This window comes from Jatropha curcas, chromosome 5 (assembly GCF_041381405.1).
Source record: "Jatropha curcas cultivar XTBG-Jc1 chromosome 5, XTBG_Jcur_1.0, whole genome shotgun sequence".
NCBI classification, from domain to species: Eukaryota; Viridiplantae; Streptophyta; class Magnoliopsida; order Malpighiales; family Euphorbiaceae; genus Jatropha; species Jatropha curcas.
In genome coordinates this window covers 11,578,337-11,602,678 of record NC_143155.1, presented here as the reverse complement: position 1 = coordinate 11,602,678, position 24,342 = coordinate 11,578,337, and positions in this window count along the sequence as shown.

Here is a 24,342-nt window from a genome sequence, read left to right as displayed (position 1 = left end):
GACTTCTGCTAAATGAATATACTAAGTTCTAAATGGTTCTTCTATTTACATATATTTCAATTCTTGGGTTTCTAATCATTTTTCTAAACTTGATCAAAACTTTGTGAAGCAGTTCAGATTTCGATAACTGTCTCTCACACAGTCTTTCTAAACTTTGTGAGGAAGTTCTAATTACAATAGCTTTCCATCATAAAACAGTTCTGATAATTGAATAAGACATTGTGAAGCAGTTCTAATTAATAGCTACACTTTGCAAAGTCTTTTTTTTTTTTCTGAATAGAACATTATGAGGTAGTTCTAATCTATAACTTATTTTCACAAGTTTATTAATTTTTCCGCTGCACTTAGAATTCTGAGTCTTGTTTTTAAAGCTAAAATTTATATTTTTAGAAAACCCAATTCACCCCCCTCTTGGGTTGTGCCATACATATACGGGACCCACAATCTAGTATCAGAGCATTGGCTCTTGACTTACCGAAGCTTAACAGCTTAAGAGATAAGATCCCATGGCAACCCCACTTCCTCTTACTTCTTTAGAAGGTCAATCTGTTTCTAGACTTCCTTTGTTCAATGGTTCTAATTACTTTTATTGGAAAACCAGAATGGAAAATTTCATAAAATCAGTTGATATAAACTGCTGGAGGAATGTCATTATTGGTCCTCGTATTCCTACGAAATTGTAGAAAATGAGAGAATTAGAAAAACAGAAGAAGAATATACAGATGCTGATTGGAACGATATTTCTATAAATGCAAAAGCTATTAATATTCTTCGTTGTGCTTTAGATGCAACAGAATACAACAAAGTGTCTGGATGTAGATCTGCAACAGAAGTTTAGAAAAAACTTAGAGTTACCTATGAGGGTACATATAGAGTAAAGGAATCCAGAATAAATATCCTTTGGAGAGAATATAAAATGTTTAGTATGAAGGAAGGAGAGACTATTACAGAGTTAAATTCTAGATTTACTAATATAGTTAATCCTTTGAGAACTCTCGGAAAGGAAATTTCAGAAGATGAACTTGTTAAGAAAATCCTTAGAATTCTACCTAAAAAATGGGATTCTATAGGAACTGTTATGAATTACAAAGAGACTCCCGTCACTTATGATTATCTTATAGGAGCTCTTGTTTCAGAAGAAATGAAATCTTCTTTGACTGTAGAAGATAAGAAAAAGAAAGGACTGGCTTTGAAAGTAGTTTCTAGTGAAGAAAGTTCTTCCAATCTTGATAGTGATGATTTAGCACTTGTTGCTAAAAGATTTAAAAAGTTCTATAGAAAGAGTGGAAGGCCACAGAAAAAGTTTGTCAAAAAGAACTTTCCACCTAAAAATAGCAACTTACCTAAGAAAGAACCTTCTGAAGTGGTTTGTTGTGAATGCAACAAACCTGGACATATCAAACCCAATATTCCTAAATTGAAAAAGAAGTCAAAGAAAGAGAAGCTGAAGCAGGCATTCATAGCTGCTTGGAGTGATTCAGATAATTCAAATTCTGAAAGTCAAAGTGACCAGGAAGAAACAACTAATATCTGTCTGATGGCTACTATCAATTATGACTCCAAGGAAATCAGCACTTTGACTTCAACACAGAAAGTTGAAATCGATGAAAAAGATGCAATGGTCCAGAAGCATGAAGAAAGCACTATAAGTATTTCTAAACCTGAATCAGAAAATGATCTTCTAAATACTTATAATAATCTTTGCAATGAATTTGAAAAGCTTGTTAGAAAGTATAAAGTTCTAAAGAAAGATTTCAGAAAATTAAAATCTGAATGTAATCATTTAAAAGATGCTTTTTATCAAGAAGTTACATGTAAAGATCTTATCATAGAGATCAAAGATCTTAAAAATTGTAATAAAAGATTTTCTGAAAATCTGACACACGTTGAAGGAAATGTAAAAATCTGAATTCTGAAAATGAATCTTTAAAAACAGAAATTAGAATTCTAAAATCAATTTCAGAATCGTTTTCTAAAGAAAAGACAAGTTTTAGCTATGATGGCATTTCTAAACTGAATCATGTTTCTAATAAGAAAAATGTTGTTTCTAATGTTATGACTTTAGAACATCAAAGTTTCAACAGAAAGAAAAATCATAGTAAGCTAAATGCACCTATTACCACTAACCCTCCAGGACCCAATATGAGTTGGATACCTAAATTTGCTTGATCTTTTCAGGTGTGCCTAACGAGTAAGCTGAAAACAGAAATGTGGTATATGGACAGCGCTTGCTCTAGGCATATGACTGGTGATAGAAAGAAGTTCTCCAGATTAGAAAAGAAACAGGGAGGTACAGTAAGCTTTGGAGACAAAACAAAAGGTAAAATCGTTGGTATTGGTGTGGTAGGTTCAAATCCTTCAATAGAAGATGTATGCTTAGTAGAAGGATTACATTATAACTTGTTAAGTGTTAGTCAGATTTGTGATAAAAATAGAAGAGTGATCTTTGAACCTTCTCATTGTGAAGTTCAGAACATGCATAACAATAAAACTTTATTTGTTGGAAAAAGGTTTGGGAATATATACCTTGTAGATCTCTCTGATATGCATAACCAGGATATATGTTTAGTTTTTGTTGATAATTCTAGTTGGTTATGGCATAGAAGACTTGGACATGCAAGCATGCACCTTATTTCTAAATTGTCTAAGGAAGATTTGGTTCGAGGTTTGCCAAAGTTGAAATTTGAAAAAGATCACATTTGTGATGCTTGTCAAATGGGCAAACAAACTAGAACATCTTTTAAATCCAAGGGAATGGTTTCTACTTCTAGACCTTTAAAATTGCTACACCTTGATTTATTCGGACCTATTACTCCTTCTATTCTTGGAGGAAAATTGTATGTATTTGTTACTGTAGATGATTACTCTAGATTCACCTAGACACTCTTCCTTAGAAATAAGGATGAGTCATATGACATGTTTGTTCATCTTTGCAAGAGAATACAAAATGAGAAAGGATACAACATCTCTGCAATTAGAAGTGATCATGGAGGAGAATTTGAAAACCAAAAATTCGATGCTTTTTGCAACAAGTTAGGAATCTTCCATAACTTCTCAGCACCTAGAACATCTCAACAAAATGGAGTTGTGGAGAGCAAGAATAGAACACTTCAAGAAATGGCCAGAACCATACTGAGTGATTCTAAACTACCAAAGTATTTCTAGGCAAAAGCCATTAATAATGCCTCTTATATTCTAAATAGGGCTTTGGTAAGATCTAAACTTAAAAAAACTCCATATGAGCTATACAAAGGTAGAAAACCAAATATTGGTTATTTTCATATTTTTGGGTGTAAATGCTTTATTCTAGATAATAAGAAAAATCATCTTGCTAAATTTGATGCTAATCCTATGAAGGAATTTTTCTGGGATATTCTAGTAATAGTAAAGCATATAGGGTGTTTAATAAAAAGACTCTAGTTGTAGAAGAATCTATTCATGTAGTGTTTGATGAATCTGACTCTACATCTAGAATTTGAATGATGATATTGTAGATTCTAATCAAGAAAAGCAGAATGAACAATCAAAATAACTAGAACAGCTAGAAAGTTAGCAGAATATTGAAAATCAGGCTCAACCAGAAGTTGAACATGAAGATCAGAATACAGCTAAAAGTCAAATGCCAAAAATAGAAAATGAAGATTCTCAATTACCAAAAGAATGGCAATTCCATAAGTATCATTCCCAAGAAGACATTATGGATAATCCTCCAGAAAGGATGATGACTAGAGCTCAATATAAGAGATATTTTGGTAACGTTGCTTTCGTTTCTCAATTAGAACCTAAAAACTTAGAAGATGCTCAAAATGATGAAAATTGGATTCTTGCTATGCAAGAAGAGCTAAATCAATTTGAGATAAACCAAGTTTGGAAACTTGTTTCTAGACCTAAAAACCATTATGTTATTGGAACAAAATGGGTGTTTAGAAATAAGCTTGATGAACAAGGTAATGTTGTGAGAAATAAAGCAAGATTAGTGGCTCAAGGGTACAACCAAGAGGAAGGCATCGATTTTGATGAGCCCTTTGCCCCGGTTGCTAGACTTGAGGCCATTAGAATGCTTTATGCATTTGCATGTTTTATAAACTTCATGTTGTATCAAATGGATGTAAAAAGTGGTTTTCTAAATGGTTTTCTAAATGAAGAAGTGTATGTAGAACAACCTCCTGGTTTTGAAATCTATGATAAACCTAATCATGTTTACAGACTTACTAAAGTTCTTTATGGTTTGAAGCAAGCTCCTAGAGTTTGGTATGAAAGATTAAGTAAGTTTTTATTAGAAAATGGTTTTTCAAGAGGAAAGGTTGATACAACACTATTTATCAAAAATAAAGCACATGATATTCTAGTTGTACAAATTTATGTTGATGACATAATCTTTGGCTCTACTAATGATATTCTTTGTAAGGAATTTTCTAAGATTATGCAGGGTGAGTTCGAAATGAGTATGATGGGAGAATTAAACTTGTTCCTTGGACTTAAATCAAATAATGTGAAAATGGAATTTTCATAACTCAAGAAAAATATACTAGAGAATTGTTGAAACGATTCAAAATGGAAAACGCCAAGGTATGTAGTACACCAATGAGTCCATCCTCAAAATTAGAAAAAGATGAAAAAGGTAAGGATGTGGATATCAAGTTGTTTAGAAGTATGATTGGTTCTTTACTATATCTAACGGCAAGCAGACTAGACATACACTTTAGTGTTTGTCTATGTGCTAGATTTCAATAGTGTCCCAAAGAATCTCATTTAATTGCTGTAAAAAGAATTCTAAGATATCTTTGTGGAACTTCTAATCTAGGTCTGTGGTATTCTAAAGGAGATACATTTGATCTCATTGGGTATAGTGATTCTGATTTTGCAGGAAGTAGAATAGATAGAAAAAGCACGTCTGGAACTTGCCAATTTCTGGGTAGCGCCCTTGTGTCATGGTTTAGCAAGAAATAGACATCTGTTGCTCTTTCTACTGCAGAAGTAGAATATGTTGCTGCTGGAAGCTGTGTTGCACAAGTTCTATGGATCAAGCAACAATTGGCAGACTATGGTCTGAAATTAGAAACAGTACCAATAAAGTGTGACAACATAAGCGCCATCAATCTATCTAAAAATCCAGTCCAGCATTCTAAAACCAAGCACATAGAACTCAGACATCACTTCATACATGATCATGTACAAAAAGGTGACATAGTGATTGAGTTCATTCCTACAGAAAAGCAATTGGCAGATATTTTTACTAAACCTTTGAATCAAAGTCAATTCTGCTTAATTAGAAGAGAACTCGGTATGTTACTTTTAAACTCTTAACTTTAGAACTCTGTAAGTATGTTCTAAACTGCTTTCTACATTTGAAAGTGAAAGACCTGCTATGTTCTAATACTTTATTCTGTGTGTTTGTGAAAAATGTTGTTTTGTCTAAAAAGAAATGCGTATTGCTCTGATATGACTTTCTAATGTCATTATCAGAATCTTGCTTTAGACAAAATTCAAAAACAGTCAAATTGTTTTCTTTTGTGTGTTTATTTTATTATGTTTTGTGTCTTTATTCTATTTAAGTTTTGGCAGTTTTATTTTATTTTATTTTTTTTATCGATTTGAATTTCCCTAAAAACTGTTCTTCATTTTCGTTTTATTCTTCTTTCCTAAAATCTAGTTCGCCACTTAATCATTTCTGTCTCTCTATTAACTGCTCTATCTTCTCTCTTGCTCTCTTGCTACAAAACCCTAAATTGTTCTTTGCGTCAAAACCTCAACAATGGCTGAATCAAGCTTCACCTCTTCATTCGACTCTCTAATTGAACAAGAACTTTAACTCCTCAAAAGGCTATCAAAGAAATATGAACAAAAGGAATCGAAACAGAAGAAGTCTATTAAGGAATCGAAGGAAGAAAAAGCAGAGACTGCAACTTCAAAGAAACAAGTCACTAGGTCTTGCGACAAAGGTAAATCTGTTATTTCCCCTTATCCTCTCATGCGTTCTTATGTCATTGATTGGAAATTTTTCAGGAATGCTGAGTTCAACTTCAGGGAACTCTTTGAGTTCCAAGGTTGGATGGATTTTCTGTCACTAAACAGACCAAGTTATGAGAATTTGGTTAAAGAATTCTATGGTTCTCTTAAGGTTAGTGGAATAGAGTCGATTTCTGTAAAACTTGAGTGTGAAATCAAAGCGTTCTCTTACGCTGACTTAAGCAAAATTTTTAATTTGCCAAATATTGGGTCTAGGGTAACAAAAATTAAAGATATTTCTAGGGTTAGTGAATACAAAAAGGAAGAGTTTAGGAAGCAAATGTTTAAGAGGGGTTCTGCAGATAAACAGGGTGTTATTGAATGCTCAAACATGACGGATAGTATGAAGTGGTTGTACAGACTGATTGTGCATTATATTTATCCCAAAAGTGCTTCACTTACATATGTGAATCAGGTTGAAATGTGCATCATGTGGCACATAGTTGAGAAAAAACCCTTCAACCTTTGTCATACCATCTTTGACAAAATGCAGAAGAACCCTAAGAAACTACCCTATGGAATGGTGCTTACACTAGTGTTTGAATTTCTGAAAGTTGATTTAAATGAAAGTGATGGTTACAATGTTTCAAAGTTAGACAGTGGGTCGTTGAAAATGAAAGATGAAGAAGGAGAAGAAGAAAAGGAAAAAGAAGAGAAAGAAAAGAAAGAAAAAGGTGAAGAAGCTGAGAAAAAGAAGAAAAGAGAAGAGAAAGGAAAAGCTACGTTGGAAGAAACAGAAAAGGAAGAAAAGAAAGAAAAATTGAAAGAAGAAGAGAAAGAAAAGAAATTAGAAGAGGAAAAGAAGGAAGAGACAAAAAAAGAGAAGGAGACAATAGCTGAGAAGGAAGCAGAATCAGAAAAAGAAAAAGGGGAAGAAACAGAAGAGAAAAAGGAGTGTGAAAAGGTCGAAAAAGAAAAGAAAGAAGAAGAAGCCAGTGATGCTGAATAGAGAAACTGGAATTGAGTGAAGAAGACAGGTCAACTGAGGTCAAAACTGAAAAAGAATCTGAGTTCTTATCAGCTCAAAGGAGTAGAGAAGTTATGCTAGGCAAAATGGAAAAAGAGCCTATAGAGGAGCATAATAAGGAGCTCGATGAGGCAATGAAAGAATGCAAGGCTGTGATTGAACATAATCAGTCTCTCATTGAATCCTTGGAAAGAATGAAGGATGTTAATGAAAGGAAGCTAGCTACTCTAAAAGTTAAGGGAACACCCTACACTCCTGCCTCAGAGAAACCGAAGAAAGTAAAGCACACTGCGGGTAAACATAAAGTTCATGGAAGAAAACCTCCACTGCACCCTTCTTCTAAACGACCAGAAAGCTCTACTGAAACCACTCCTACTCAGAATCTCAGAAGTTCTAAGAGACTTAGAACTGACTCCAAACCCCTCTGATTTCTTAGTTTTATCTATGTGTTGTGAACAATATATTTTGCTTTGTTATCTTTGTGTTTTCGCACCCCCCCCCCCGAGTGACACGAAAAACGTTCGCTTTTTTAGCTTTGATTTGGAAAAGCGATTTTTATTTTGAGCAATGGTGACAAAACCTTTTTTGAGTACGATGCCGATAAATTGGTCTTACAAAACATTTTGAGTCGCCACCCATTATTTCGGCAATGGGACCGTTTCTAATTTTATTTTATAAAAATGACCCCATTTTAAACCCAATTTTATTAAAGGCCTAATTATTTAGAAAACTGGTTAGGCGCACCATGGCAATTCTGGGTAAGGGAATTGGGTATGCCGGCCCGTTGGAAGCCGACGCCCAGAAAATTCGGCCTCTTTTAACCTACAATTTCTAATTTATTTTATTTAGGAAAGCCAAATTGTTTATTTAAACCCAACCCGAATGAATCGAACCGAGTTCTTATATGGAAAATTATTTAATCGTCCCAATCAAATCTAAGTATCACATTCATACTCATCCAAATCATCCAAATCATCCACATCATCCAAATCATCCAACCCAAAACAATTAAATCAAATAAATAAAAGACCCGCTCTTGCCTTATGGTTAAAGGCGGGCCACAAACCGAACCTAAAATACATTCTACCCGAATTTGAATCCAAAAACCCTAAAACCCGAAATCGTGCATAATTACATTTTAATATTCTAAACTTAATTAAATTATAATCTGTCCATAATTAGTCATTTTCGGATTTATTGGGAAAATTTAAATTTTATTTTTGTACAAAATTTATTATTTTTTTGAAAGAATAAAAATTGTTTATGGAACCCTAGAACAACAGCTATTCTTTGAAGAACAGTTGCATGACGCAGCCGATAGCTGCATGACGCGGCTCTTCTGGGTAAAAGAAACGAAATTTTGGACATGAACAGTTCCGTCACGCAACTACCAGCTCCGTTACGGATCTACTGGCTGCGTGACGCAACTGCTCTGGTCCAAATTCTGTTTTTAAATTATTTGTTTAAAGCGTTTTTTATTTAAATATATTTTAGGGCAACCTCGAATGACCAAAAATGAACAGAATACAATCCAATTAAGATTAAACTACTAAAACAACAATAAAACAAATAATCAATGAATAAAAAACACAAAAGGTGTAAAGAAATTACCTAATCCTCAGATTGAGGATTGTAAACGGTTTAACGAACGATGGTTACAGCGATCCAGAAGCTTTGCCACCAAGGATTTAAGTGTTTACTCTTTTTTTCTCTTAATTTTCTCTCTTTTTTAGTTTAATTCACCTAAAATTGATCTCTAATGGCAATTCTCCTTCAAACGAACTCAAAAGAGCCTTTGGAGGAGAATGTGGCCGCAGGGCGTATCTTTTTAGGGTTTCAGAATCGCTCTCCAAGTTTTAAAAGTTCCCTTAATGTGAGAAAAAAAAGATCTATTTATATAAGTAGGGCACAGAGCACAGCTGCGTGATGCAGCCGTTAGCTGCTTGACGCAGCTTACTTGCTGTATCAGAGCTATATGTCGTTTAATACAAAAACGGCATGTAGTCTAACATAGCTGCGTGACGCAGCTACAACCTAGTCAGACACTTAAAATTGATTTTATTTAAATCCTTGGATTAAAAGACTTCTAGGTAGCATTAACCTTTCATTTCACATCCTCGTATCATCATTGGATTAGGTGGGGGCATAAAAACACGCGTCAACAGTTTGCCCCCCCCCCCACTTTATCCTGAATTGTGTAAACGATTAATGTTAAAGTGGCCTACTGACGCGCCTTCAATCTTGGCTTGAATCTGGTCACGTCCAAAGCTCAGTGTAATCGGCTTTGTTGGCTCCAGTTGGATTGATAACGATCTCCAAAACTCGGTTTGATTGGTTTTGAAGATACCTCCGAAGCTCGGTCTGATTGGCTCGAAGGATTTTGATTTGATTGCCCTGATCAACTTCGTAATCCACCATCATTAATCAGGAAAAGAATTGACTCGATCCGCTTCGTAATACATCATCACGAATCGAGAAAAGGATCCAAACAGCTTCGTAATTCATCATCACTGCTTGACCTGAAAACATTTTCAAAAAGAAAAGAGCAATTTCTGTGTACAAATAGATCTTGCCTTTGTTAAATGTTGGAGCATCACATGCCCCCATGCATTAATAACCATAAACTTTGAAATTTGGTTGGCTCGAAAGATTTGAATTTACCTGAAAGCTCCAGTCGGACTACATCAACGTTCTAAGCATCGGTAGTCATCTGGCCACGTTCAAGATGATTTTGAAAATGGCAATTTCTGTATACAAACAGATCTCGCCTTGGTAGGTCTAAAGAGCAATTTCTGTATACAAATAGATTTTGCTTGGTGGGTTCAAATAGCAATTTCTGTATACAAACAGATTTTGCTTGATGCAATTTCTGTATACAAACAGATTTTGCTTAATTTCTGTATACAAATAGTTGGGACCAAATAGCAATTTCTGTGTACAAACAGATTTCGCTTTATGGGGTCAAAGAGCGATTTCTGTATACAAACAGATATCGCTTTGTGAAATTGTCTGTATACAAACAGATTTTGCTTTGTCCAAAGCTCGATTTAATCAGCTTTGCTGTTCATCTCCTCGGCTCGGTGTAATTGGCTTCAGAGAGTTTGAAAAGAGTCCAAAGCACGGTATAGTCGGCTTTGTTGTTCACCTCCTTAGCTCGGTGTAATCGACTTCAGGGGATTTGGAAAGAATCCAAAGCACAGTGTAATCGGCTTCGTTGCTCACCTCCTCAGCTCGGTCTAATCGGCTTTAGGGGATTTGAAAAGAATCCAAAGCACGGTATAATCGGCTTTGTTGTTCACCTCCTCAGCTCGGTGTAATCGGCTTTGGAGTGTTTGAGATTGTCCTGATCAACTTCGTAATCCATCATCATTAACCAGGAAAAGGATTTGGCTTGATCCGCTTTGTAATGCATCATCACGAATCGAGAAAAGGACCCAAACAGCAAAGCTCAGTCTAATCGGCTTTGTTGTTCACCTCCTCAGCTCAGTCTAATCGGCTTTGGAGGGTTTGGTATTGAGATTGTCTTGATCAGCTTCGTAATACACCATCACTAATCAAGAAAAGGATCCAAACAGCTTCGTAATACACCATCACTGCTTGGTGGGACCTAACGGCTTCGAGAAACCATCACCGGTTGGTCATTGAGATTGTCCTGATCAGCTTTACAATACATGATCACTAATGAGGAAAATGATTGACTCGATCAGCTTCGCAATACACCATCACTAATCGAGAAAACGATCCAAACAGCTTCGTAATACACCATTACTGCTTGGTGGGACCTAACGGCTTCGAGAAACCATCACCGGTTGGCCTGAAAAATTTTTCAAGAGAAAAGAGCAATTTTTGTGTACAAATAGATCTTGCCTTTGTTAAATGTTGGAGCATCACATGCCCCCATGCATTAATAATCATGAACTTTGAAATTTGAAATTTTGCATCTAGGCAAAAGATTTTGTTTTTGCCCCCCAGTCTGGAATCCATCCCGAGACCAAAAATATTATCTTTTAAGCAAACCTTGAAAATTTTATTTTTCCATCCGTTGCAACTTTGAATTTAACAAAAGTCTTTTAAATTTTAGCAACAATTGCTAAATTTTTCTAGTCTCAAATTTTCAGGTATACTTTTCCTGATGCAGTGTTTGAAAGAAAACTTACCTGAGGGTAATTGATGATTTTGATGAATCTGCCCCCTGTGTGGCGAGTAGATGGAATTGTTGAAGCATATGAGCCGCACACCGACTCCAAAATTTTTTCGTTTTCTTTTTTCTTTTTTTTTTTTTTTAGATTTTGCTTTATTCCTGCACAAAGAAAACAAAGCCACAAAAACAAAATGGAGGCATCCCACCCACTTGCAAGAGTGGTCCACCTTGTTAACACAGGCATAAATGCCCATCAACTTTATTCCAAAATGGACGAAAGACAATACAACAAAATGAAAGCCAACCAAAACCTCAAAAACAAAAAGGATTTACATTTTTTGAAAAAGAAGGGATGACCCTTTCATCACCTGCAACATTCAGAAAGAGATAAAATATGCAATTTCTTCATGTATGCATGAGCCTATTTAAGCGTTAGGGATTTTTGTTCATGGTCTTTCTTTATTGATCCGTCCAAGGAAATCACCGAGAAAATAGCATTTGACCTTCTGATCACCGTCTAAGAGAATCCAATGCCCGGGCAGGACCAATAGCCAAAAATCTTCAAAACAAATGAGCGAATGCTGCCCATATAGGCAGGGAGGAATGTCTTGTAATCAACGATCATGCCCCAGAAACAAAAGGGAAGAAGAATTTGAGAATCAAGCTCTTTATTGCTCTTACTTCTTTCAACATCATATAGAAGTAAAGAGAAACTATTTTAATACAATGGTCGTTCATTCTAACTACTCATTCGCCCATTCTCCTTCTAGTCAAGTTGATGGCATTGAGCAACCGGTCACAAGTATGTCACGAATGCATGGCATAGATTTCGCATTTAAACTAAGCACCATGCGTTAATCTCAAATTTTATTTTTTATTTTTTATTATTTTTTTAAAACTCTAACTTTTGCCTAGGCCGCCCTTTACGGGTTTTCAACCTAGCGAGCTCATTTTTACCTAGGTCGCCCTTTTCGGTTTTCAACCTAGCCCCTTTTTTCCTTTTTTCTTTTTTTTTTTTATAATCGAAATCATCATCTCAGATATAGAACTTTTTCATCTGGTTTTGATTAACGATCCGATTAGAAGGATTTTCCTTCCGGAGTGACCAATTCAGCGGCACCCTCGTCCAACAGTTTCTGAATTCTGAACGGTCCATGCCAGTTGGGTCTGAATTTCCCTCTAGGATGACGTCTGCTTGGAAGTGAAAACCATTGTCTGTAACTATGTGATAAGGAGCACCATAGCGACAGAAAATGTTCCGCTTGATAAATCTAGTCACCTGTTTGGCAGTCAACGAATAAAACGGACTTTTTTGGAAGACTCACTTTTGGCTTCTTTCTTTCCCTTTTTTTCTTTTTTTTTCAACTATCATATATTTTTTCATTTCATTTCATTTTTTATTTCATCATCATTTTTCTCTTTTTTATTCTTTTTTATTCTTTTCTGTCCATAATAGAATAACATCTCATTCTTACAGCACTGTCGATCAGAACATCTATAGGTGGAAGAGGGAATTCATCTTTGGGCGAGGTTTTATTTAAATCTCTGTAGTCGACACAGACTCTTAGTCCCCCATCCTTCTCGAGCACAGGGACTATGTTTGCTAACCACTCAGGGTAATGCACCACCTCCAAGAAACCTGCATCTAGCTACTTCTGAACCTCAGCTTTGATCTTGTTCTGCCACTCTGGCCTGACCCGTCTTCTTTTCCGCTTTACAGGATTGATATTCGAATCTATAGGGATGAAATGCTCTGCAATTGACTTGTTGATCCCCGGTAGAGCAGCATAACTCCAGATGAAAACATCTGAAGTCCTCTTGAGACATTCTTGGAGATCGTTTCTAAGCTCAAGCTTAAAGTCTGATCCGATTTCGATTATTTTGAGATCTTCGACGGTGCTTAGGTTAAATGCAAAATGATGCAATGCATTTATGCCAAATATGCGTGTGGTATAATCAATGCCATGAACATAACAATCAGGAGAAATAAGAAAATAAGTAATCACAATTCATTCCCATTGATTGAAATAAAATCCATCCATATTGTTCTCAAAACAACATTCAGAAAAACAAAAAGCAGGATTAAAAGCTTGTTCAATTCACTCATCACAGCTAACTTTAATGGTTTCCGGACGTCGTGTAACAGACTGATTTTCTTTTAGTGTCGGTAATAGTCATTTACCGGTCTGTGAATAGTACCATCGGTCCGGGACTTGGTATTATTATAGTCCGGAAAAATTACTATGCCTATTTACTATTTTATTTACTATTTTTGGAGCATGTTTGCATGATTTAGGTGGGTAGAAAATATTTAATTAATATTATTGGAAAGTTTATGTATTAAATGTATAATATTTCTAGTGTGGTATATTACGAAATAAATGAGGAATTATTTTAGTGGAGTTAATTTAATTAATTGGTGAAGTTAAATAAGAAGTAGAAGAGAATTATTTGAGGAATATTTAGAGCCATTGGATGAGATTACTTAGGACTTGATCTTAGCCACACATTTGGCATGAAATTTGGAAGTCAAATTTGACTTTGGCACCTTAAAGTAACACCACAACACTTATTTCTTTCTTCTCTTCTCCTTCTCCACGCCATCTCCCATCTTCTTCCTCTTTCTTTCATTTCTTCATTTTTCTTACCTCCAAATTTACCACCAAACTACCTAATTAAACCATAGAATAGGACTTAATTCTTAAGAATTAAGTAGTAGAAGTTGAGATTGGTGATTAAAAGCAAAGAGAAGTGAAGTTACCATTGAAGCAAGTAAGTTGTGGTTTTTGAGTTTTGTGAATTGTTAAATAGAATTCATGGTTTAGACATGTTATTGATGCATTAAATCATGCTCCAACTATTTCTTTTGTCAAGTTTTGCTTTTAATGTTGATTTTTCATGCTTTGAAGAGGTTGGAGAACCATCCTCAAAGGGTAAAGAGAAAGCCAAGTAAGGCTTTCCAAGCTTTTTCAAGCTTGTTAATAAGGTTAGTGCAATAATACTTTCACTTGTTTAAGTTGTTTTTACATGGTTAGGGTTTTGAATATATTTTGGGAACTTTGTATGTTTTGGTTAAATTGCTGAATTTTAATGTGAGATATGTTCTGCCGTGGTATTGGAACTCATTTTTGACCCCTTTATACTTCCCATTTGTTTCTGACTTATTCATGAAAGTTGTAGCTCTATTTCTCAGCTTTCCAAAACATATTCTTATGTCTAATTCCAATACTTGTAGCACAACTTATGATTTAAATACCAAAACTGGTTCTGTTATGATGTCTTACCTATCTATCCGAAATGATTGTCCATTTTGACCACTCAAATGGCAACATAACGTCTTATGTTCTTCATAAAATTCATATCTTTACTTCTTATCTTTCCAACCCATCCTCTTGTGTCCAAATTGGAGATACATAGCTCATTTTATGGCTGAAACACCCAAACTGACTCTGTTGTGTCGGGCCACATGCATTACTAAATTGAGTGCCCATTTTGACCACTATAATGACAAGATTAGGTTCTGAGTTCTTCATAAAAGTTGTTTCCCTGTGTCTTGAGACTTCTCTCGTTCTATATTGGTTTCATTTGAGTGTTTGGTGAAGTAGGAATTCAAGAAACATTGGACTTGGTTCTGCTGAATCAGGTCTGATCTGTTGGTCTGTGTTCTGAGCTTTTGTTGCTATCTTACTGTTTGATCTGGGCTGTGGTCCCTTCTAAAAATTTGTATTATTTTGTCTTAGCTTTCTAATGAATCTGATTTCATTCAATTTGGAGACCCATAACTCAAATTATGTGTTAAAAACCCTGCAAAGGTCAAGTTTATGAAAATGCTGAAAAGTTCTTGATCTATGTACTTTTATACTATATTAAGTATATATATATCTATAGTGTTTTGAGTAAAAATTTTGAACTGATGAGTATTAAGAAATGAAGAGGTTTTGATTTAGAATTATTGCTTTTGTGAAATAATGATTTTGATTTGGGCTCTACTATGCATGATTGAGACGTGGTATGATGAGATGGATTTTCTTATTGTGAAGCTATGATCATATGCTAGGGTTATCAGCCCTTATAAATAGGCGGACGCGCTTATTTGTGTGATGGGGTGGTGCTTTCATAGGCCACGATTGTGTGATGGGGGTGATGCTTTCATAGGCCACGATTATGTGATGGGGGTGGCGCTAATATAGGCCACGATCAAATCTACTTATGTTCATTCTGCATGAGTACGAGCCTTAACGAAAAATGAAATTTTATTGTTGCTATAAAAGAATGAAGACATATTTGTATTTATAATCTTCTCATTGCTTTCAAAGTATTTGAATTAAATGAATGCGATTTCGGTATTTATATAGTTGAGTAATTTAAGATTTGCCTTGGCTATTATTGTTAATTAAATTGTTGGTTATTTAGCACCACTGAGTCTTCCACTCAGCGCGTTGATTTTTATCATGCGCAGGTTAGGAGCAAAGGGTGTTCTTCAAGACCAGAGGAGGAGCATCAGAGTAGATATCACATTTTGGGTAGGATATTTTGTAAATGGCGATTTTTGGCATGTATATAAATATTGTGTTGTGAAGGTTGGATATAATAAGTTTATAATGTATTAAGAGTTATGATTATTTAAGGAAATATCTTATTATATTTTTGGTGTATGATGATTATAGATTGCTTGAAAAGAATGTGTTTCGAATATTATGCGTATGTTGATATATATTTAGAAGTGCTTGTGGTATGTTGTGTTGAATTGGAGTTTTGGGGGTTTGGAGAAAATTGGAAGTGTGTATATTTTCTTTGTGTGGCAAGTTAATTTTTAGGGGAAACTCTTGTGAAATTTTCGTAGGAATTTCCTTAAACATTATTTTTGTAAAAAAAAAAAATGTTAAGTACTTGCCTCATGAAAATTTAACCACTTCTAATTTGTGATCTAGCTTTAATAAGTGACATAAGACGGTGCTCCGGCACCGATTGTGGCATCCACCATCTGGTTCTCTGGGATTGGTCGGTGGGTGTTACATTTTGTGGTATCAGAGCATAGGTTTAGACGATTCTAGGATATATGATTTGGTATGAGAGTTTATCCGCTTTGGAGTAATGATAGAATTGATTTAAGTTAAATACATGCCATATTAGTGTGTTTTGGGAATTTCTCTCTGATGCGATTCCGCTGGTCTTTGTAGGTATTTAGTGATGTCTCAGCGCCTGCCGGATGAGGAGGTGGACAGTTATGCCCCTCCAGAGGGTGCTATGTTAGAGGGCGGTAGGCCAGCCGGTGGTGTTGCTGGTGGCATTTTGAGTTCCTTGAGCTTAGGCAGGGACGGATGACTGTCTCCGAGTATGAGCGGGAGTTTCTGCGGTTGAGTAGGTATGCTTCTAAGTTGGTCCCTACTGAGGCAGATCGGTGTAAGCGATTTCGGAAGGGGTTACTGGATGAGTATAGGATGCACTTGACATCCCAGCCCCACACTACATTAGCTGGTTTGGTGAAGGCTGCTACAGAGCTTGAGCTTATTCGGAACGAGAGACAGGCCAGAGGTTAGAGGATCCAGAAGAGCAGTCAGTATAAGAGATTTCAGAGTGCTACGTCTGGACAGACTTCAGGGATCCATTCTAGTAGCAAGAGATTTAGAGGCGAACCGCAGATGGGGGTCAGACCGAGCCAGACAGTTGGTCGAGGTATATTTTCAAGATCAGCTCCTCCGGCTTCATCTATTGCTAGTGGTGGAGGTGCTGCATGGTCAGGTCTACCAATTTGCAGTCAGTGTGGCAGGAGACATATTGGGGTGTGTTGGAGAGCTACGCGAGCTTGCTATAGATGTGGATCCACTGAGCATATAATTAGGGATTGTCCTATGACTGTGACTCGTCCAGCTCAGCAGGTTGGGAGGCCAGCTCCCTATGTTCAAAGAGGCAGAGGTAGAGGCCGTAGTGAGGGATATGGTACTAGGAGTGAGAGACCAGTTTCTGAGATTGTGGAGAGACCAGAGGCTAGAGCACAGGCGAGGGCTTATGCCATTAGGACCAGGGAGCAGCGGGATGCGGCGGACGTCATTGCAGGTACCTTCTCTATCTTTTACACTTTTGTACTTGCTTTTATTGATCCGGGCTCCACGCATTCATACATATGCATACATGTGGGTAGACTGGGTAGTATGCATGCTGAGACATTAGAGCACAGCGTTGAGGTTACTAGCCCTTTGGGTCAGAGTGTAGTAGTTGATCGGGTCTATAGAGATTGCCCTGTAGTCATTCATGGGTATGTATTTTCGGGTGATTTGATAGAGTTGCCTTTTCAGGAGTACGATGTGATATTGGGTATGGATTGGTTGTCTAGACATGGGGTCATTGTTGATTGTAGACATAAGAGGATTTCGCTTCAGACTCCGTCTGAAGAGGAGATTGTAGTTGTGGGGGAGAGGATGGATTACCTCTCTAATGTTATTTCAGCCAGTACCGCTAGGAGAATGATACAGCATGGCTGTGAGGCGTTCTTAGCCTGTGTACTTGCTTCAGAGTCATAGTCTCCTAATATCCATGATATACCCACAGTATGTGATTTTCCGGATGTGTTTCCAAAGCAGTTGCCTGGTTTACCTCTTGAGAGAGAGGTTGAGTTTGGTATTGAGGTTATGCCTGGTACTGCACCGATATCCATTGCTCCGTATCGGATGGCGCTTGCTGAATTGAAAGAGTTTGCTTGATAAGGGTTTTATTCATCCTACTGTATCTCCATGGGGTGCTCCAGTATTGTTTGTAAAGAAGAAGGATGGCTCACTTAGATTGTGTATTGATTACAAACAATTTAACAAAGTTACTGTGAAGAATCGGTATCCATTGCCTCGGATAGATGATTTGTTTGATCAGTTGAGAGGAGCTAGTGTATTCTCGAAGATAGATCTGAGATCAGGTTATCATCAGCTAAGGGTGAAGGGATCAGATGTACCTAAGACTACTTTCAGGACACGCTACAGTCACTATGAGTTTTTAGTGATGCCATTTGGGTTGACTAATGCCCCAGCAGTGTTTATGGACCTGATGAACCGGATCTTCCATGCTTGTTTGGATCAGTTCGTGGTGGTTTTTATTGATGATATTTTGGTGTACTCTCCGACTAGAGAGGATCATGATCATCACCTACGAACAGTTCTGCAGACCTTGAGAGACCGACAGTTGTATGCCAAGCTCAGTAAGTGTGAATTTTGGTTGACTGAGATTGCTTTCTTAGGGCATGTTGTTTCTGCAGAGGGTATTCGGGTGGACCCGAAGAAGATTGAGGCAGTGCTTGATTGGAAGCCACCTATGAATGTCACAGAGATTCGCAGTTTCTTAGGTTTGGCTGGATATTACAGGAGGTTTGTCAAGGGGTTTTCTCTTCTTGCAGCCCCTTTGACTAGACTTCTCCGTAAGGATGTTCGTTTTGAGTGGACTGATAGATGCCGGAGTAGCTTTGAGAAGCTTAAGGCGATGCTTACTGAGGCTCCAGTTTTGACACAGCCAGCTCCAGGCAAACCATATGATGTTTATAGTGATGCTTCGCATAATGGTCTGGGTTGTGTGCTTATGCAGGAGGGCAAGGTGATTGCTTATGCTTCCCGACAGCTGAAGCCACATGAGAAGAACTACCCTACCCATGATTTGGAGTTAGCAGCTATTGTGTTTGCCTTGAAGATTTGGAGACATTACTTGTATGGTGAGAAATGCCACTTGTATATGAATCATAAGAGCCTTAAGTATCTGCTTACGCAGAGAGAGCTTAACCTGAGGCAGCGCAGATGGTTAGAGCTACTTAAGGACTATGAGTTCACTATTGATTACCACCCGGGTAGAGCTAATGTAGTGGCAGATGCACTCAGTAGAAAGGCATTAGTTGCTCTTCGTGCTATGAATGCATGCTTATCTGTGACTAGAGATGGTGCTCTTGTAGCAGAGCTTATGGTGAAACCTAGCCTACTACGCCAGATTAGAGATGCACAGTAGGGTGATGAGACTATTACCTTGTGGAAAGGCCTAGTCAGAAAGGGTGAGAAAAAGAGATTTATGATTAAAGATGACGACTGCTTGTACTTTGGGGATCAGATTTGTGTGCCTAAAATTTCAGAGTTGAGAAAGAGTATCTTAAAGGAAGCTCATAGTAGTCCCTATGCTATGCATCCTGGCAATAATAAGATGTATCATGATTTGAAATCACAGTATTGGTGGCCGGCGATGAAGAGGGATATCACAAATTATGTGTCGAGGTGTTTGACGTGCCAGCAAGTGAAAGCAGAGCATCAGTTTCCTTCTGGTTTGTTACACCCTACTTCTATTCCAGAGTGGAAATGGGATAAGGTTACTATGGATTTTGTGACTAGATTGCCTTTAACTCCTAAAAAGAAAGATGTTGTATGGGTAATAGTTGACAGACTAACTAAGTCGGCACACTTTCTTCCTATTAGGACTGACTTCACCATGAAGCAGTATGCAGAGCTTTGTATAGATGAGATAGTGAGATTACATGGGGTTCCTTCTTCCATCATTTCAGATAGAGATCCGAGATTTACTTCTAGATTTTGGAAGAAGCTACATGAGGCCCTGGGTACTAAGCTGAATTTCAGCACAGCTTTTCATCCTCAGACTGATGGTCAGTCAGAGCGGGTTATTCAGATTTTGGAGGATATGTTAAGAGCTTGTGCTATTGAGTTTGAGGGCAGTTGGGAGAAGTACATTCGACTTGTAGAATTTGCCTACAATAATAGTTATCAGTCGAGTATTCAGATGGCCCCTTTTGAAGCACTATATGGCAGGAGATGTAGGACTCCACTATGTTAGTCAGAATTGAATGAGGGCAAGATTAGAGGTCTAGATTGGATTCGAGACATAGAGGATAAGGTCAGAATTATCAGAGATAGATTGAAAGCAGTTTTAGATCGTCAGAAGTCCTATGTAGACTTGAAGAGGAGGGATATAGAGTATGCAGTGGGTGATAAGGTTTTCCTTAAGGTATCTCGGTCGAAGAAGGTAATAAGATTTGGAACAAAGGGTAAGCTTAGTCCTAGGTTCATTGGTCCATATGACATCATTGAGCGTGTGGGTCTGTTGGCCTATAGACTAACTTTACCACCAGAACTGGATAAAATACATAATGTCTTCCACGTATCTATGTTGAGGAGGTATCGATCTGACCCATCGCATGTGATACCAGTTGATTCTGTTACCATAGAGCCATATTTGACCTATGAGGAAGAACCAGTGAGGATACTTGCGAGGGAAATCAAGGAACTAAGGAATAAGAGAATTCCTTTGGTAAAGGTCCTTTGGAGAAACCATAAGACCGAGGAAGCTACATGGGAAAGTGAAGATATTATGAGACAGCAGCATCCTCAGTTATTTACACAGGTAAATTCGAGGACGAATTTCTTTTAAGGGGGGGAGAACTGTAACAGATTGATTTTCTTTTAGTGTCGGTAATAGTGATTTACCGGTCTGTGAATAGTACCATCGGTCCGGGACTTAGTATTATTATAGTTCGGAAAAATTACTATGCCTATTTACTATTTTATTTACTATTTTTGGAGCATGTTTGCATGATTTAGGTGGGTAGAAAATATTTAATTAATATTATTGGAGAGGTTATGTATTAAATGTATAATATTTCTAGTGTGGTATATTAAGAAATAAATGAGGAATTATTTTAGTGGAGTTAATTTAATGAATTGGTGGAGTTAAATAAGAAGTAGAAGAGAATTATTTGAGGAATATTTAGAGCCATTGGATGAGATTACTTAGGACTTGATCTTAGCCACACATTTGGCATGAAATTTGGAAGTCAAATTTGACTTTGGCACCTTAAAGTAACACCACAACACTTATTTCTTTCTTCTCTTCTCCTTCTCCACGCCATCTCCATCTTCTTCCTCTTTCTTTCATTTCTTCATTTTTCTTACCTCCAAATTTACCACCAAACTACCTAATTAAACCATAGAATAGGACTTAATTCTTAAGAATTAAGTAGTAGAAGTTGAGATTGGTGATTAAAAGCAAAGAGAAGTGAAGTTACCATTGAAGCAAGTAAGTTGTGGTTTTTGAGTTTTATGAATTGTTAAATAGAATTCATGGTTTAGACATGTTATTGATGCATTAAATCATGCTCCAACTATTTCTTTTGTCAAGTTTTGCTTTTAATGTTGATTTTTCATGCTTTGAAGAGGTTGGAGAACCATCCTCAAAGGGTAAAGAGAAAGCCAAAGAGTAAGGCTTTCCAAGCTTTTTCAAGCTTGTTAATAAGGTTAGTGCAATAATACTTTCACTTGTTTAAGTTGTTTTTACATGGTTAGGGTTTTGAATATATTTTGGGAACTTTGTATGTTTTGGTTAAATTGCTGAATTTTAATGTGAGATATGTTCTGCCGTGGGATTGGAACTCATTTTTGACCCCTTTATACTTCCCATTTGTTTCTGACTTCTTCATGAAAGTTGTAGCTCTATTTCTCAGCTTTCCAAAACATATTCTTATGTCTAATTCCAATACTTTTAGCTCAACTTATGATTTAAATACCAAAACTGGTTCTGTTATGATGTCTTACCTGTCTATCCGAAATGATTGTCCATTTTGACCACTCAAATGGAAAAATAACGTCTTATGTTCTTCATAAAAGTCATATCTTTACTTCTTATCTTTCCAACCCATCCACTTGTGTCCAAATTGGAGATACATAGCTCATTTTATGGCTGAAACACCCAAACTGACTCTGTTGTGTCGGGCCACATGCATTACTAAATTGAGTGCCCATTTTGACCACTATAATGACAAGATTAGGTTCTGAGTTCTTCATAAAAGTTGTTTCCCTATGTCTTGAGACTTCTCTCGTTCTATATTGGTTTCATTTGAGTGTTTGGTGAAGTAGGAATTCAAGAAACATTGGACTTGGTTCTGCTGAATCAGGTCTGATCTGTTAGTCTGTGTTCTGAGCTTTTGTTTGCTATCTTACTATTTGATCTGGGCTGTGGTCCCTTCTGACAATTTGTATCATTTTGTCTTAGCTTTCTAATGAATCTGATTTCATTCAATTTGGAGACCCATAACTCAAATTATGTGTTAAAAACCCTGCAAAGGTCAAGTTTATGAAAATGCTGAAAAGTTCTTGATCTATGTACTTTTATACTATATTAAGTATATATATATATCTATAGTGTTTTGAGTAAAAATTTTGAACTGATGAGTATTAAGAAATGAAGAGGTTTTGATTTAGAATTATTGCTTTTGTGAAATAATGATTTTGATTTGGGCTCTACTATGCATGATTGAGACGTGGTATGATGAGATGGATTTTCTTATTGTGAAGCTATGATCATATGCTAGGGTTATCAGCCCTTATAAATAGGCGGACGCACTTATTTGTATGATGGGGTGGTGCTTTCATAGGTCACGGTGGTGCTTTCATAGGCCACGATTGTGTGATGGGGGTGGCGCTTTCATAGGCCACGATTGTGTGATGGGGGTGGTGCTAATATAGGCCACGATCAAATCTGCTTATGTTCATTCTGCATGAGTACGAGCCTTAACGAAAAATGAAATTTTATTGTTGCTATAAAAGAATGAAGACATATTTGTATTTATAATCTTCTCATTGCTTTCAAAGTATTTGAATTAAATGAATGCGATTTCGGTATTTATATAGTTGAGTAATTTAAGATTTGCCTTGGCTATTATTGTTAATTAAATGTTGGTTATTTAGCACCATTGAGTCTTCCACTCAGCGCGTTGATTTTTATCACGTGCAGGTTAGGAGCGGAGGGTGTTCTTCAAGACCAGAGGAGGAGCATCAGAGTAGATATCACATTTTGGGTAGGATATTTTTTAAATTGTGATTTTTGGCATGTATATAAATATTGTGTTGTGAAGGTTGGATATAATAAGTTTATAATGTATTAAGAGTTATGATTATTTAAGGAAATAACATCTTATTATATTTTTGGTGTATGATGATTATAGATTCCTTGAAAAGAATGTGTTTCGAATATTATGCGTATGTTGATGTATGTTTAGAAGTGCTTGTGGTATTTTGTGTTGAATTGGAGTTTTGGGGGTTTGGAGAAAATTGGAAGTGTGTATATTTTCTTTGTGTGGTAAGTTAATTTTTAGGGGAAACTCTTGTGAAATTTTCGTAGGAATTTCCTTAAACATTATTTTTGAAAAAAAAAATGTTAATTACTTGCCTCCTTATGAAAATTTAACCACTTCTAATTTGTGATCTAGCTTTAATAAGTGACATAAGACGGTGCTCTGGCACTGATTGTGGCATCCACCATTTGGTTCTCCGGGATTGGTCGGTGGGTGTTACACGTCGGCTTGCTATGCTCAGGAGGCTTGGTGACCTTCCCACTATCTATCAAATCTTGTATAGCATACTTGAGCTGGAAGCAATTATCAGTAGAATGACCTTTGCACTGATGGTATTCACAGTCTTGATTAAGAAACCTACCCCGAATAGGCCTAGATGGATTAATTGGTAGCCTTGACAGCACGCCATTCTTGATGCAGGATCTCATGACTGTGCTTAAAGGTCTGCCCAAATCGGTGAACTCCCTTTTCACTTTCTCGTTAACATCTCCAACTATATTGCTACTCCCCGACTGGTTCATAGCAGCATTACCAGCACTTCTATTCTGACCACTGTGGGAAGACCGGTAATTACCAAACCCTCGGTTTTTCTTTTCCTCTTCCTTGTACAGCTCTTCAATATTCAACCCAGCCCTTTGCACTAGAGAAAAGTCGGTGAGAGGCTGAGCCAACATCTTCTCCTTAAAGTAAGGTAACAGACTTCGACTAAAAATCCTAATCAGCTCTTGATCCTTTGGCCTAGTCTGGACCATGAACAGCTTTGCCCTCCATCTTCTGTAGTAATCAGAGAAGCTCTCATCCTTCCCTTGCCTTAAGCTCTCTAGATCACGAAGACTAAACTCATCGCTTTTATATGTCTTGAAGTGCTTGAGAAAAGCAGTCTGAAGCTTGACCCAATCTCTCTGTGTTTCCACCTCCAAACCATCGTACCATCTCCTATAGCTCTTGTGCAGTGTCTGAGGAAATGCCCTTAACACATCCTCCTCATCATACCGGTTCATCTGAGCAACACGAATGAACTCGGACAAATGGGACCTCGGGTCATTATCTCCTTCAAATAGGGTATGTTTGAAGGTCTTGGAAGAAGTAGAGTTTGTGGGCTTCAAGACATATTCAGCCACATGG